Source organism: Bos grunniens, chromosome 9 (genome assembly GCF_055505025.1).
Source record: "Bos grunniens cultivar Pamir isolate PY7600 chromosome 9, Bosgru_T2T1.0, whole genome shotgun sequence".
In the NCBI taxonomy this organism is placed as follows: domain Eukaryota; kingdom Metazoa; phylum Chordata; class Mammalia; order Artiodactyla; family Bovidae; genus Bos; species Bos grunniens.
The window spans coordinates 44,956,075-44,970,701 of NC_141173.1; the positions used below are offsets into that span (position 1 = coordinate 44,956,075).

A 14,627-nucleotide genomic window follows, 5' to 3' on the forward strand; every position below is an offset into this window, starting at 1 on the left:
CAGATTTCAGTGCCTTTAGAAAGGCATGGTTGTAATGTCTCAGTTCTTTACCTTTCAGAGCTTGGGCCAGGTCATCTCCAAAGTCATGCAGAGCTACTCCCATCTGCCAGAAACCTCTGGTGCTATTCCAGAAGAGCTCATTCACAGGGACTTTTCAGGAAATACTGTTTTCCTGTAATTATTTTCTTAGGCAGATAAAATGGCACTTGCTGAGTCATAATTTATTTAAGGAGACCCCATCCATACTTTCTTTCAACTGGCTGTCTTTTTCTAAGTGAAGTCTATTAGATGCCTCACATATTTTCCTCTCCTAAGCTTATCTCAGTCCACTTTCAGGTCTATGTTTCACTGTGCCTCTGACCCTCAGCCTGCTTGCAGACAGATGGCCACAGATGTTCACTTTGTAGTTGTAAGTAACCTGAACGTGGTGGCGGCAGCACATTGTCTGGTCCCCAACTGTAATAGTGCTCTGTGGCCTATAGGACTCTTCAGCCACTGGTGACTTCCCTGACTGAATTACTGTCTTTTTTTCTGGTTTTCTTTCTCTCTCTACAGCTGGACACCCTGGGGAGTTATTTTGGCTAGAACTCAACACGCACAGCTGATACCTCCAGCTGCACATTCTTTTTGGCTCTACAAAGGCTCTCGGTGTTCTTACAACTTATTCAAGTAGAGAGCCATAGGGATAGTGGCCCACCCAGATATTCTTTAAAAGCATTAAAAATGGTTCTTCATTTTTGGGGCCAGTCCTGTCAGTTGAAGTGAGTAGGAGGAATAGTTCAAAATATATTGAGAGTCAAAATAAATTCATATCTTGGTATTCTTGGCATTTCATAGTTTTTTTTTTTTTTTTAAATAATTAAAGGATCAATAAAGTGGCTGTGCTGTGGTGGACCTAATTATGCAGCCTCTACATAAGAAGGATTCAGTATGTTTTCAAAATATTTCACCCTGAGCTGTGAAATGCTGTAAAGACTCAAGATTTAACAGAGTCTAATATGGTGCACTATGGGAATTCATTCACGGCTTTAGGGATTGCCTGGAGGCATCCAAAGTCTCCTATTATCCACTGGCTCTTTTTACCTAAATGTCTTACTAGCACCATCTCAAAGGCCATAGGCTCCTACTGAGCTCTCTTCTTCTCCAAGCATGCTCATCCTCATTGTTTCTCTCTCCATCAGCTCTACTGACCTCTCACTCCAGGCCTCTGAGTCTTCTTTAATTCTTCCTGTTCTCTCAATACCCCATCAGCTGCCCAAGTTTCCCTGGTTGTACCACTGAATCACCTCTGCCCTTCTTTTCCTCTTTCTATGGTCATACCAGCCCAGATGTATGCATTTTTATTGTTGCGGGACTAGAAACGTCTCCTACACACTGTGACCTTTCTTCCTTCTATTTGTCTTCCTTGACTTCATCACCTAAAGAGATGTTGAAGTTAATTTTCCAAAAACACTTTTATCACAGTTCTTCCCTATCCAAAGTATTCTATAGTTTCTTATCATCTTCGGAATGAGTCCAACACTCCCCCCAAAGACTCTGAGATCTTCGTACAGTCTCCCCAGTTGCCTGCTGGGATAAGTTTACTCCAGCCACTTATATTTATCTTGCTTCATTTTTCCATAAAAATAATTTTGATTCTTTCTGTCATTCAGCTTGTTTTGCATCAGAAGATGTTGTTTTCCAGCTTAGTTTTGCATCAGAAAATGTGCAGTATACAAGTATACATTTTTCATGTGATTTAGTTGTTGGTAAATGCTGTTAAATATTAAAGGATGAGAACACAAGGCTAAGCCATAAAAATTTCTGAAGGACTGCATGTTTTGAACTGGGGACTAAGATTGCCATTGATTGTGGAAAATAATCCTGTGCCCTCTGCTATATACTCACCTAAATATTTCACGGTTCTCTGGGCGATTCCTTTCATTCATCAAACATTGAGCACTTCTTTTCTCAAAGACAATTCTGTTCTCTCTCTGCCTGGAATCTACTCCTTCCATGAAGTGCTGAGGCCAGCTTTTACTTGTTTATTTGTTTGTTTACATTTGAGAGATTTGTCAGAGATAAAAGCTGTTGATGGGTATTGACTCTTGTGGAGGAAAGTTAGACACTTGTTTTGACACCTAAGAAATAATACCCATTTTTCCATATTGTTCAGGTTACCATTGCTACATAATAAACATTCCCTCAAACACAGAAGTGCAATGCAATATGTTTGTTTGTATGCTTTGGGGCAGGAATTCAGAAGGGGAACAATGGGGGATGGCTTGCTTGCACTTCCCCTCCCCCATGTCTGGGGTTGACTCAATAGCTGGGGGCTACAGTCATCTGAGAACTTGTTCACTCACATATTTGGCTCTTGGAAAGGAGGACTTGAAGACTGCTACTGCCAACTCAAGCACCTTCTTGCAGCCTCCCTGTGTGACTTGGCTTCCTCACAGCATGGCAAGCTTCTATCAGACTTCTTACCTGCTGGCTCAGGGCTCCAGTGATGACAATCTCTGTGAATAAGATAGAACCACATTGATGTCAATAAGCAAATCCAGCAGAACCTCCAACACATGTTATTGGAGACAAGTGAGTCACAAAGTTCCCAGATTCAAAAGCAAGGGATACTGACCCCATCTGTCACTAGGAAAAATGTCAATAAATTTGAAGATATGCTTTAAAATTGCCATATATATGAATCAAGAAATCAGCTGTGGCTACTGCCTTTAGAAACATGATCTAGTGGCCTGATGTTGTGAAATTGTGCCAGCTTGTTCGGTGCAGGTCATTCATGGTAAAAGTAACCTAAAGCAGAAATGTGTCGATCGTTTGGGTGTATCATCTGCTGTGCTTTGCCTTTGCCTTTCCCTTCACCCTTGTTACCCTGGGATTGTACCTCCTAATAAAATCTTAGAACTTAAACTTGGGGAATTTTTTTTTTAGGTTTGAGTCTTTCTTTATAAAAAGAAATCTGGTAAGAACATATCTTCATTTCCTTTTTCTTTTCTTTAATAGGCTAGAGTTGATATTTAAGACTTAAAAAAGGTGCTTCTGAGAGTTTCAACATTTGGCAGTTGGTAATAACTGGGAAATGTGATTACATAAACTCCAGTTTGGGTGAAGAGGCAGGTGGTATTTTTGGAGAAGTCAGTGTCAACTTGAGGCTGCAGCCACACTGACCACCTCCAACCCATCTGCAGAGACATTTCTGTCTCCAGCTAGTAAAGCCCCCTCCTTCTGCCTGCTTTGACTGCCTTTCCAAGTTCCCCTTTTTTTTTGACCTTAAGTTTCAGCTTTATGAATTGTCAAAAGGACTGGGTCACTGGATTCTACCTGTAAGAGCTTCAGAGGCTGTGGCTTTGGAGAGGGGCAGTTTTCTGCTCTTCTCACATCTGTGTTGACATTCATTAAAAAATTACTCACTGAGAGCTTTCATGTCCCAAGAACTGTGCTGCTGCTGCTGCTGCTGCTAAGTCGCTTCAGTCGTGTCCGACTCTGTGTGACCCCATAGACGGAAGCCCACCAGGCTTCCCCGTCCTTGGGATTCTCCAGGCAAGAACACTGGAGTAGGTTGCCATTGCCTTCTCCAATGCATGAAAGTGAAAAGTGAAAGTGAAGTTGCTCAGTCGTGTCCGACTCTTAGCGACTCCATGGACTGCAGCCCACCAGGCTCCTCCATCCATGGGATTTTCCAGGCAAGAGTACTGGAGTGGGGTGCCATTGCCTAGGGGATATAATTACAGAAAATGAGCAAAACTGGACATCGTTCTCGCCTACATGGGGCTTATGTATCATGAAGACTGAGGTGGCAGTTTGTCCAACTACCCAGGAGAGATGTGAAGTGCTTTGAAGGCTTACTAAGAGAGTTTGATAATGGGAAGATTCCCTGAGGAAGCAGTAGTTGAGCTAAGGACTGAGGCAAGAGTACGTGTTAATCAGGAAAAGAAGGGAGAGTGACCCAGAGACAGGAGTCTGTGGGAGGAGGGGACAGGAGGAGGAGTTGACAGGATACAGGATGAGGAAAGGATGAGCCACTGTGAGTGGGAGAGAGTGAGAGGAGTGGGATGGAAGGTGTAGCTGATGAGAAGCATAAGAGCCATGAAGCCTGGAGCCCATGACCATGGTGTGTCAGGGTTCTCCAGAGAAACAGAACCAATAGAAGACACACACACATTGTTTATATATATAAACAGAATCAATAGGATATATATATATATATATATAATGTATACCCTACATATAATTCTCTCTGTAAATCCTATGTATAGTATAACCCGAAATGAAATATATTTAAATAAAGAGAGGTGGCAAGTCTGAAGTCTGTAGGTCAAGCAAGCAGGCCGCTATAAACTCAGGCAGGCGATGATGCTGCAATCTTGAGGCATAATTTCTTCTTAGAGTGTTTTCTTTTCTGAGAAACTTTGATTTTTGCTCTTAAGGCCTTCGACTGATTGGATGAGGCCTACTACTTTATCAAAGAATTTACTTAAAGTTGACTAACTGTAGATGTTGAAAGTGTTAGTCGTTCAGTTGTATCTGACTCTTTGTGACCCCATGGACTGTAGCCTCTGTCCATGGGATTCTCCAGGCAAGAATACTGGAATGGGTTGCCATTCCCTCTCCAGGGAATCTTCCCAACCCAGGGATCAAAACCGGGTCTCCTGCATTGCAGGCAGAGTCTTTATTATCTGAGCCACCAGGGAAGCCCTAACTGTAGATGTTAAGCACATCTAAAATGTCTTCGCAAAAACACCTCTATTAGCGGATAATTTCTGGGAGGTATAATGTAACCAAATTAACATATAAAACTACCCATCACACATGGTGAGGATGTGCCACACATTGGAGTAATGGGAAGCCCTTGAAGAGTTTTAGGAAAAGATAATATAATTAAATTTGCATTTCCCAAATGCACTTTATGCGGACAGGAGGTTGGTGTATATCACCATCACCAGGGATCCTTGTGATGGTCATAAGAGCTTTTCCAAGTGTCTGTTTCTGCCCTCCAAGGTGCCTTGGTACTGAATTGGTCAGATGTTCCTCCTGGGTGTGCCCCTATCATCTTGAAATTATCTTTTCTTCATCAGGATTTATCATGCTGTGTTTTATTTTGTGTTGACATCAATGAAGCTGGATGTTCTTCAGACACAGGAAGCATGTCTTGTCCATCAGAGCATCTGTAGAGCCTAGGGCAGTGCCTGGCGCTTATTTACCTAGTAAGCATTTGTAAACAAAATGAGTTCAGATGAGTTTAGTGTTTCCCCCAAAGTATCATAGGAAAGGAACAACAGTACTATAAGTAGTGCTGGGGAGCAGAAAACTAATATTAATATAAAAATTATTATGCTCTTATTTCTAGCTTCCTTTCACTGGCATGATACCTAATTGGTCCTCTACTTATTTTACATAGAGTGGCTATTTTAGAATATAATACTTTCTTAAACTTTTTATTTTGGAAAAATTATATATTTACAGAGAATTTGCAAAGATAGCCCAGAGAGTCCTAAATGTCCATTACTAGTTCTTCTAATGTTAATATCTTATATTACCATGTTATATTTGTCAAAATGAAGAAATTGACATTGGCACATCATTACTACCAGTCTAACTCTAGATTTTATTTGCCTTTCACCACTTTTTCCCACTAATGTTCTCTTTTTGTTCCAGAATTCATTCCAGGGAACCACATTGAAATTAGACCCGTCTCCCTGGACGTGTCTCCCTGGTCTCCCAGGAGACCCTCTGGTCTGTGACAGTTTCTCAGTCTTTCCTTGTTTTTTATGAATTTGACAGTCTTACTGTCTTGAGGAATACTGGCTAGATACTGTATAGAGTGCCCCCCCAGTCTGGATTTGTATGATATTTTCTCATGATTAGACCAGAGTTATGGGTTTTTGGAAAGAATACGACAGTGGAGTGTTCTTGCCACATCATATGACAAGGGTACATGATACACACGTAATATCACAGAGGACATTAACCTCCATGACTTGGTTAAAGTAGCATTTGCATGGCAGGTTTCTTCACTGGTATATTTTTCACTTCTCAACTGTATTCTTTGGAAGCCGGTCACTAAGTTTAACCTATTCCCCAAATAGGGAGGGATAAAGCTGTACCTCCTGGAATGAAGAGTATCCACATAAATTATTTAGAATTCTTCTATAAGGAAGATAAGTCACTTTTCATTCACCTGTCTATTTAATCATTTACTTGTATCAATGTGGACTCCCATATATTTATTTTATACTTTGGGTGATAATTCTGTAGAATGTTATTTATTCTGTTACTTAAATTATTCCAGCTTTGGCATGGAGCTTTTTCAGGTTGGCTCTTGTCTCCCTTTTCTATGTCTCCATCCTTTTGTTTTTTTGAACACATCTCTCTCTTCTGGTACTGCAAGATGTTTCAGGTATATCCCTGCCCCACTCCCAGAAATAGCCATTTCTTCAAGGGACTCTGGTTCCTTTGACTGGAAAAACTGGTGTTTAGAAACCAAGATCTTAGTACTGGGTGTGTTCATTGCTTCTGGAGCCCCATTGTTTCCGGGCTCTGTCAGCAGACAGAGCTGGGAATAATGTATGTGTATTAGCTGTATAAACACATATCTATAACTACTTCTGCATTTAACCATCTGTATACATGTTAAGATTGAAGGCAGGAGGAGAAGGGGATGACAGAGGATGAGATGGTTGGATGGCATCACCAACTTAATGGACATGAGTTTGAGCAAGCTCTGAGTTGGTGATGGACAGGGAAGCCTGGTGTGCTGCAGTCCATGGGGTCACAAAGAGTTAGACATGACTGAGCGACTGAAGTGAACTGAACTGAACTGATATATGTTAAGCTAAACATAGGTTTATAGCGGTGTCTCTGACTATAATACAGCACTGTAGGTTTCATTCTAGTCTTTCTTGCTTATCTATAACTCCTTTTCCAATAGTAGGAAACCTGGCTCCCACTGTTCATTGTCCATTTAATATTTGTTCAACCACAGAACTTCCACATGTACAAGCCAGATTTAGAAAAGGCAGAGGAACCAGAGATCAAATTGCCAACATCCACTTGATCTTAGAAACAGGAAGGGAATTCCAGGGAAACATCTACTTCTGCTTCATTGACTACGCTAAAGACTTTGACTATGTGGATCAAGACAACTGTGGAAAATTCTTAAAGAGATGTGAATACCAGACCACCTTACCTGTCTCCTGAGAAACCTGTATGCAGGTCAAGAAGCAACAGTTAGAACCAAACATGGAACAATGGACTGGTTCCAAATTGGGAAAGGAGTACATCAAGGCTGTATTTTGTCACCCTGTTTATTTAACTTTCATGCAGAGTACATCATGTGAAATGCTGGACTGGATGAAGAACAAGCTGGAATCAAGACTGGGAGAAATATCAATAACCGAAGATATGCAGATGACACCACCCTTAAGGCAGAAAGCCAAGAGAAAGTAAAGAGCCTCTTGATGAAGATGAAAGAGGAAGATGAAAAAGTTGGCTTAAAACTCTTCATACAAAAAACTAAGATCATGGCATCCAGTCCCATCACTTCATGGCAAATAGCTGGGGAAACAATGGAAACAGGGACAGACTTTATTTTCTTGGGCTTCAAAATTGCTGTAGATGGTGACTACAGCCATAAAATTAAAAGACATTTGCTCCTTGGAAGAAAAGCTATGACAAACTTAGACACCTTATTAAGAAGAAGAGACATTACTTTGCTGACAAAGGTCTGTATAGTCAAAGCTATGGTTTTTCCAGTAGTCATATATGGATGTGAGAGTTGGACCTTAAAGAAGGCTGAGTGCTAAAGAATTGATGCTTTTGAACTGTGGTGTTGGAGAAGACTCTTGAGAACCTTGGATGGCAAGGAGATCAAACCAGTCAATCCTAAAGGAAATCAGTCCTAAATATTCATTGGAAGGACTGATGCTGAAGCTGAAGTTCCAACACTTTGGCCACCTGATACAAAGAGCTAACTCATTGGAAAAGACCCTGATGTTGGGAAAGATTGAAGGCAGGAGGAGAAGGGGACAAGAAAGGATGAGATGTTTGGATGGTATCACCGACTCAATGGACATGAGTCTGAGCAAACTTGGGGGGATGGTGAAGGACAGGGAAGCCTGGCGTGCTGCAGTCCATGGGGTCACAATGAGTCAGACACGACTGAGCGACTGAACAACAACAACAACCACCGCAGCATAAATGTAAAACAGTTTCAGAATTGTTAATCTATATCCCCATGAGAAACAAATTTAGCAACTAGGGCACAGTGTTTAGGTACAGTTCCTTTGTTTTAAACATAACCATTTTTATAGAGAAGAGGCATAACATAGTTGAGAATACCATCTATAAAGCCAGATTGCCTCAAATCCTGGCTCCATCATTTATTAGCTGAATGAACCTGAATGGACTGTTATCACCTCAATTTCCTCATCTGTAAAATGAGGATGATAATATTATTTACTTCAAAACTGAGGACTAAATAAGTTAATATTTGTAAAGTGCTTAGAATATCATGTGGCATACAGTAGACACTATTTTAGTTCACTCTTATTGTTAGAGCAGAAAGAAAATCTGTTGCAACTGTTACCAGTTTAATGCCAGGTACACTGAGGCACACAGCAGAGGGATTTATGTATATAACTCCTTTCCTGTATCTTCTATTGTCATTCATGTTGTTTTTCTGTCTGGAGTTAATTATTCATTTCTCTAGGAGCTTTTTTGTGATTCAAAAAACATAAGCTTTAAGTTTAGGACTTTTAACTCTTTGACTGACCTTCTTGAGAACATGAATCATGCCCTTATTCTAACTTTGTATCCCCAATTTCTAGTCCATTGCTGCAACAATGAATGAAAGATTGAATCATAGTGACTGAGCAGTCCAATAGTCTAAGACATATGTTCAGTTGCTGGTTTCTTATTCTGTAATTAAGTCTGGTTTCTCTGTGGTTACCACTGCCTGGAAAATCATTGATTTTTGTAAACCTTGAAATAGAGGTTGGGGGCTTCACTCAAAACATTTATGATAATGTTCTGGCTGCTGTTGTTATTAATATTGTACAGCCAAATGGCCCTGGTTTCTGCCTGGCGGTAGTCAGCATTTCTGGGCAGGATCATGTGTTACCGGCATTTTAATTAGGCTTCAATGAGCCCAGCTGCAATTGCGTCAGCAGTCTTTTAAACTATTTTTCACATTTGGGGTTTGATAAAATACAATATGTATTTTCCCCACCATTTTCCCTTTATACTAAAAAAACAACCCCCAAAACAAAAACAGAAGACCCACATAAACCAAAACCACTACACACAAAGGTGCTTCTGAAGGTAAAAGCACCTGATTTGTCTACTCATTATTTTCGTGGCTAGTAACTTTTGAGTCATTAAAAGGTAAAATCAAACCAAAACTGATGCCTAGTCCTTTCAGTCATCTTAGATCTTTTAGAAAATACCTTGCCTCTTAAACATAGAGCAAGCAACACTTTATTTGGCAAAATAGTGGAAAGCAGGAATTCCTAAGCCTCAAATGTCTTTTTATTCTAATTACCTTATGACACAGTAGATTGCAGGATTAGTGTTTGGGATCACGGACAAATACAAGGTGAGATGATCAAATCCAAAGTGGATGGAAGTCTTTCAGCTGCCCGGGAAACCTGCAAGGGGTAGACGGTCACTAAGACTGTTATCCAAATAGCCTGACAATTAAGGTTATAGTGGCCCTATCATTCAACAATAACCAATGAATTTTGCTGACGTCTTTCTCGTTGCCCACTCTCAGAGACTCAGGCGCCAGTGTCTTCAGCAATAACTTTGTTTTAGGTGGATGATTTTTTTCTATAAGATATGCCACCTTCATAGATCTCCATTTCTTTTCATGAGAAAGTGGTTCTGAATATTTTCCTGGGTTTTTTCTTTTTCCTCCCAAATTGGATCCCTACCTATTCTTATAGCTGAAGAGGCTGTGAAGGGTGGATGTACTTCTGGTTACTGTCATTTGAGTAGAACTAAGAAGAGACCAAGAATAGGCAGCATACAACACCCTAGTCTCTAACTGCCTGAGAACAGATCTAGCGGAGCACCCGCCGGGGCTGTTTAGGTGTGAGAGGCCACCCCCACAGCTGTGCCGCCACAGTGGTTAACCTACCACTAGGGAATTGGTGTGCGGTGGGCAGCCTTAGTTACCAGGGGAAATGATTTGGCCATTTCTGGGGGAATTTGCTGTAAAATAGAGCTGTGTATAGAATACTTTTTATTGAATTGCTCAATACACTTCACAGAACAGGAAACCTTCCTGTCAAGGAGCAGGTGTCTCTGTGTTTCACCAATAGAAAAATGAATTAAGTTTGCTTCAGGCCTCATTGGGCTTCCCTGATAGCTCAGTTGGTAAAGAATCCGCCTGCAATGCAGGAGACCCCGGTTCGATTCCTGGGTGGGGAAGATTCACTGGAGAAGGGATAGGCTACCCTCTCCAGTATTCTTGGACTTCCCCTTGTGGCTCAGCTAGTAAAGAATCCGCCTGCAAATGGGAGACCTGGGTTCAATCCCTGGGTTGGGAAGATCCCCTGGAGAGGGGAAAGGCTATGCACTCCAGTTTTCTGGCCTAGAGAATTAGTCCATGGGGTCGCAAAGAGTCGGACACGACTGAACAACTTTCACAGGCCTCACAGTCACTCAGATTGTGGTGATGGTGGTGGGGGTATAGCTAGAGGAAAGCAGTTCTCACAACTCCCAGCCTATGAGCTCCCCGACCTGGCTTGCTGACTGGATCATTTCCTTGATGGCCAGTTTCAAACAGCTCATTCTGCCCTCTTACCTCAAGAGGCTCCCAGTGCCAATAGCCCATTCAGATGGTTGTTTGAAATCTCTTTTCTCATTGGCTCAGATTCCCAACTTTCCCCTGGCTTTAGCGTCTGCCCCAGCCCCCTTAGAGAATGCTCTTCCCTCTTTATACTTCATCATGGTTGCCGTGTCATAGCTTCTGCTGTCATATGGAGGGAGAGGTAATCTTGGCTGTTTCTTCCATAATTAAATAGTTTTTTGTGATAAGAGTTCACCCTTCCAAGAACCATAACTAAACCATAGGGAAATTGCTATCTGAGTATTATTTGGAGAGAATGGTCATATTCCAATATAAATCAGAAGTCATTGGTACATAGAGTGCTGGGATTACATTCTCTCAGCACAGGGGAAGGAGAAACAGGCTAGTCTAGTCTGTCTTGTTGGCCAGATAGTGATTAATCAGCTCCATCCTGGCCGGACCGAGACTACTGGGCAATATGAGTCGTGACAGCATAGGGAAACCCAAGACACAGCTGGAGGTATAAGCCTCTAGTCCCAGTGTTTCAGGGATCTGCTTCTGGTGCTTTCTCACTCTAGAAGGTAAGAGCTGAGAGGCAGGGGGTCAGGTGTGATGGACCAAGACAGGCTTCAGAACCAGCAGGTCTGAGTTCAAAATCAGTACAAAATCATCCAGATTGCAGGACTGTTGTAAAGATTAGAAATAACCTATGCCTTGCCTGGCACGTGATAGCTGTTAATAGTTACCTTTCAATACTAATAATTGGAAAAGTACTGCTAGACCAACGACAACACAGACCAAAGACTTTAATTAGTCCAGTTCTGTTTCTCTAAAGCCCATTAAAAAAAAAAGACTTTTAAAAATATTTTCCAAAAACAAATTTCATGTTCAGTGTCCAGTGTAAAATTCAGAAAATTAATTCCATGGTTTTCATGTTAGTGCTTTTCCTTCTTCTATATATGTATTTACATCAAATTCCTTTTTAAGATTCAGTTGTGGTTTTATATCCTATTTTTTCCCCTTTAATATTGTAACGAGGAAAGAATCTTAACTCTCTTATTTTCATGGAACAAGAAATTCTTGAAAGCATTCTCTTCAGTGGAACTCTGCCTACTGTTTCTGCTTACTCCACACAGAAGTTCCTAGGAAAGTGAGAATTCTTTGTTAAAGTGAATATTCAGTTTTGTAACCAAAAGGAAGCCCCAAACCTAAGAGTGTGCATTTAGTGATGGGTAAGGCCAGGGGAAATGATCTGTTAACTTGACTTCATACAGCAGAGACTTTGTTTTGTGTTATGGAAAATTTCAAACACATACAAAAATAGGATAGTACACTGAGCCTCGGCTCAGCCCTCCGCTGGCCTCAACCGTTATGAACACGTGGCCAGTCTTATTTCTCCTCTCCTCCCACTCACCACCCACCACCCCCCAGGTGATGTTTGACATAGATCTCAGATGTCATTTGGTTTCACCCAAGGTGCACTTTGGGGCAGGCTCCTGTATTGTGCTGTGGTGTCTGGTTCACGCTCAGTGGTGCTGTGGGAACACGCCCAGGATGTAGAATGAGACACAGGTGTTAAATCTAAGCCTTATCGCTCCTTCGCTGCCACTGAGGAGAAACTGAGGTTCAGGCATCTCTGCTGTGATGTGGAGATGCTTCCCAGAGTTACTTTAAGGATTAATGTTGATGACATGTAAAGCATCTCCCAGTGCCCTGCAGTTGGTAGATACTTGACAAACGTGACATCTCTCCTCTCCCATCCAACTCCTGCAGCTTCTCCCCGGGACTGACCTCTTTGACCTCTGTCCATCCAAGTCCCTGGTGCTCAGACCTTGCCATCTTTATCCCTTACAGCAGGTTGCCTGTTGCCAGCTCCTACTGCTGCTGGGGATTTAAGCTGCCGTATTCGTGAGCCATGCTTGACGAGGCAGGAAATTAACAACACCTCTGCCGCTCTTCTTGCCTCCAATCTGTTGTGTGTGGTCCAGCTGAGAACCCAGGATTCTGGTGTAGCCTGCATCCTCCTCCTTCCTGCATTGCATTGAGCTGATCTGGCCTTTGGAATAGTTGATCTCCTTTCCCTTTATTTTCTCCATTGGGTCTGGATTTGGGTTTCCTGTTGATTAATTGTGTGATTGAAGCAGAATCCCATAACAGGGGTGGTGAGGGGCCATCTCCTGGGGTGCCCAGGGGTTGCTGGAATGAGGCTATGAATAAAATGAGTGAAGCCAAAGCTGGAAGCTGCTGGCAGGCTGAAGTGGAGAAAGGCTGGGGCAGGTTCGGGTTCAGGTTGAGGTTATCAATCCTCAGACTTCCCTTCTGGGGAGGATGGGTGCTTAGCTGGCTCTCAGACATACAGACACTTACTATGGGGGAGGGGCAAGAAGTTATGCAACAGGACTGGACGTGGCCAGTGTGGCCGGCACTCCAGGTTGAGCTGAGGTTGGGCAGGTTGGGCCTCTCCAGTCCAGGAGGCTGTGGTAGGGGTGCCTGCTCTTTTCCCCAACAAATCCAGCTTACACTCCCTAGATGTGATCACGGGAGAGGTCTTGCAGGGCTAAGCTCTCTGTCCAGCACTGCTCTTTCTACTAACTGCAGCCATTGGACAGCTGGGAGCCACGTGGGTCAGTCTTGAGCTCTGTGTTTAAAAAAGCACAGACAGGAATTTTCATCTTTCTCAAAGCTTCTTGCTAACATTTGAATGTCTTCTAGAACATAGCTCAAAAATCTTTCTCTCTCTCTTTTTTTTAAATTTAAATTTATTTTAATTGGAGGCTAATTACTTCAAAATTCTTTTCACATTCCCTGCCCTCTTCTCAAGTCCTCCCAAATGTTAGGGAGCCCCTCACTCTCCACCCTCAACTGCTGGCCACATTCACTTGGTACTTGCTGTCTTGTTTCACGAGCCACTCTCCTGCCTGCCTCAGACCCTGCAGTGTCTGCCTCCCCGTTTGTCACACTGCCTACCCTCCAGCCACTCTAATTAGTTGTTCTGCTTTTCCCTAGAGAACATCAACTGGTGTGGCTTTTTGTCTTTCTCTCCTCACATGAAGAAACACTTTAAGGGTCTGTTAGCCCCGGGAAGGAAAAAATCCTTTATTTTCTCCCATCACAGGACTCTTCACCTGCTCTCTGGCCTGCCCCTCTCCCTGACCTCCTCACTGCACTCGTTGGGATGAGGAGCTTTGCTCTGCCAGCTGCCTCTGCAGGGTGACGGCCCCAGTGACTCGCTACCTAGGTCCACCCAGGCCCACCATTTCAGCTGCTTTGCAGTCATTCTGTGGCTTTCACCTGAGTCAAACCGATTTATGACAAAGACTGACGCTGACGCTCTCTGAAGAAGGTGCTGGGGCTCTAGGCCCTGTCCTTTGGGGGTCACTTATTTTGAGCTGTTTGACATCTTGGCTTCTGTCCTATTCTTTGTTCCTAAGTCTCTGTCTTTGGAAGAAGCTTGCTCCACAGTCCTCTGTTCTGTCTTAAGGGACTGGAATCCTGCTGTGGATTCTAGTGGGGTCACCAAAGGGGTCACCCTGGCGTGGCTGCCTGCTGCTTTTTTGGGTTTTGGTTTGAGTTTTATTTATTTTTGACAAATAAAAATTGTATATATTTAAGGTATACAACGTGATACTTTGATATATGTAAACATTGTAAAGTGATTTCCACAACCAGATTAATGAACATATCCATCACCTCCCATACTTATCTTTTTTGTGTGTGTGTAGAGGCTACTTGAGATTTGCTCTTTTAACAGATTTCAAGTGTATAATACATTATTAACTATAGTCACCGTGCTATACATCTAAAATTTATGTATTTAAGTCCTTAGATTGAGCTTTTAAGC

General features: G+C 42.3%; 2 long non-coding RNA genes across 2 annotated transcripts; both read right to left on the reverse strand.

Annotated features, from left to right (window-relative positions):
• Positions 1–5,024: 5,024 nt before the first annotated feature.
• On the reverse strand, positions 5,025–10,969 carry LOC147365906 (uncharacterized). Its single transcript, XR_015132340.1, has 3 exons — positions 10,802–10,969; positions 9,536–9,641; positions 5,025–5,198 (listed from the first exon to the last, which is right to left on the reverse strand). It is a non-coding gene; the product is annotated as an uncharacterized LOC147365906 (long non-coding RNA).
• Positions 10,970–11,576: 607 nt separating this feature from the next.
• Positions 11,577–13,142, reverse strand: LOC147365907 (uncharacterized). The gene is made up of 2 exons (XR_015132341.1): positions 12,578–13,142; positions 11,577–11,928 (listed from the first exon to the last, which is right to left on the reverse strand). It is a non-coding gene; the product is annotated as an uncharacterized LOC147365907 (long non-coding RNA).
• Between the last annotated feature and the right edge of the window lie 1,485 nt (positions 13,143–14,627).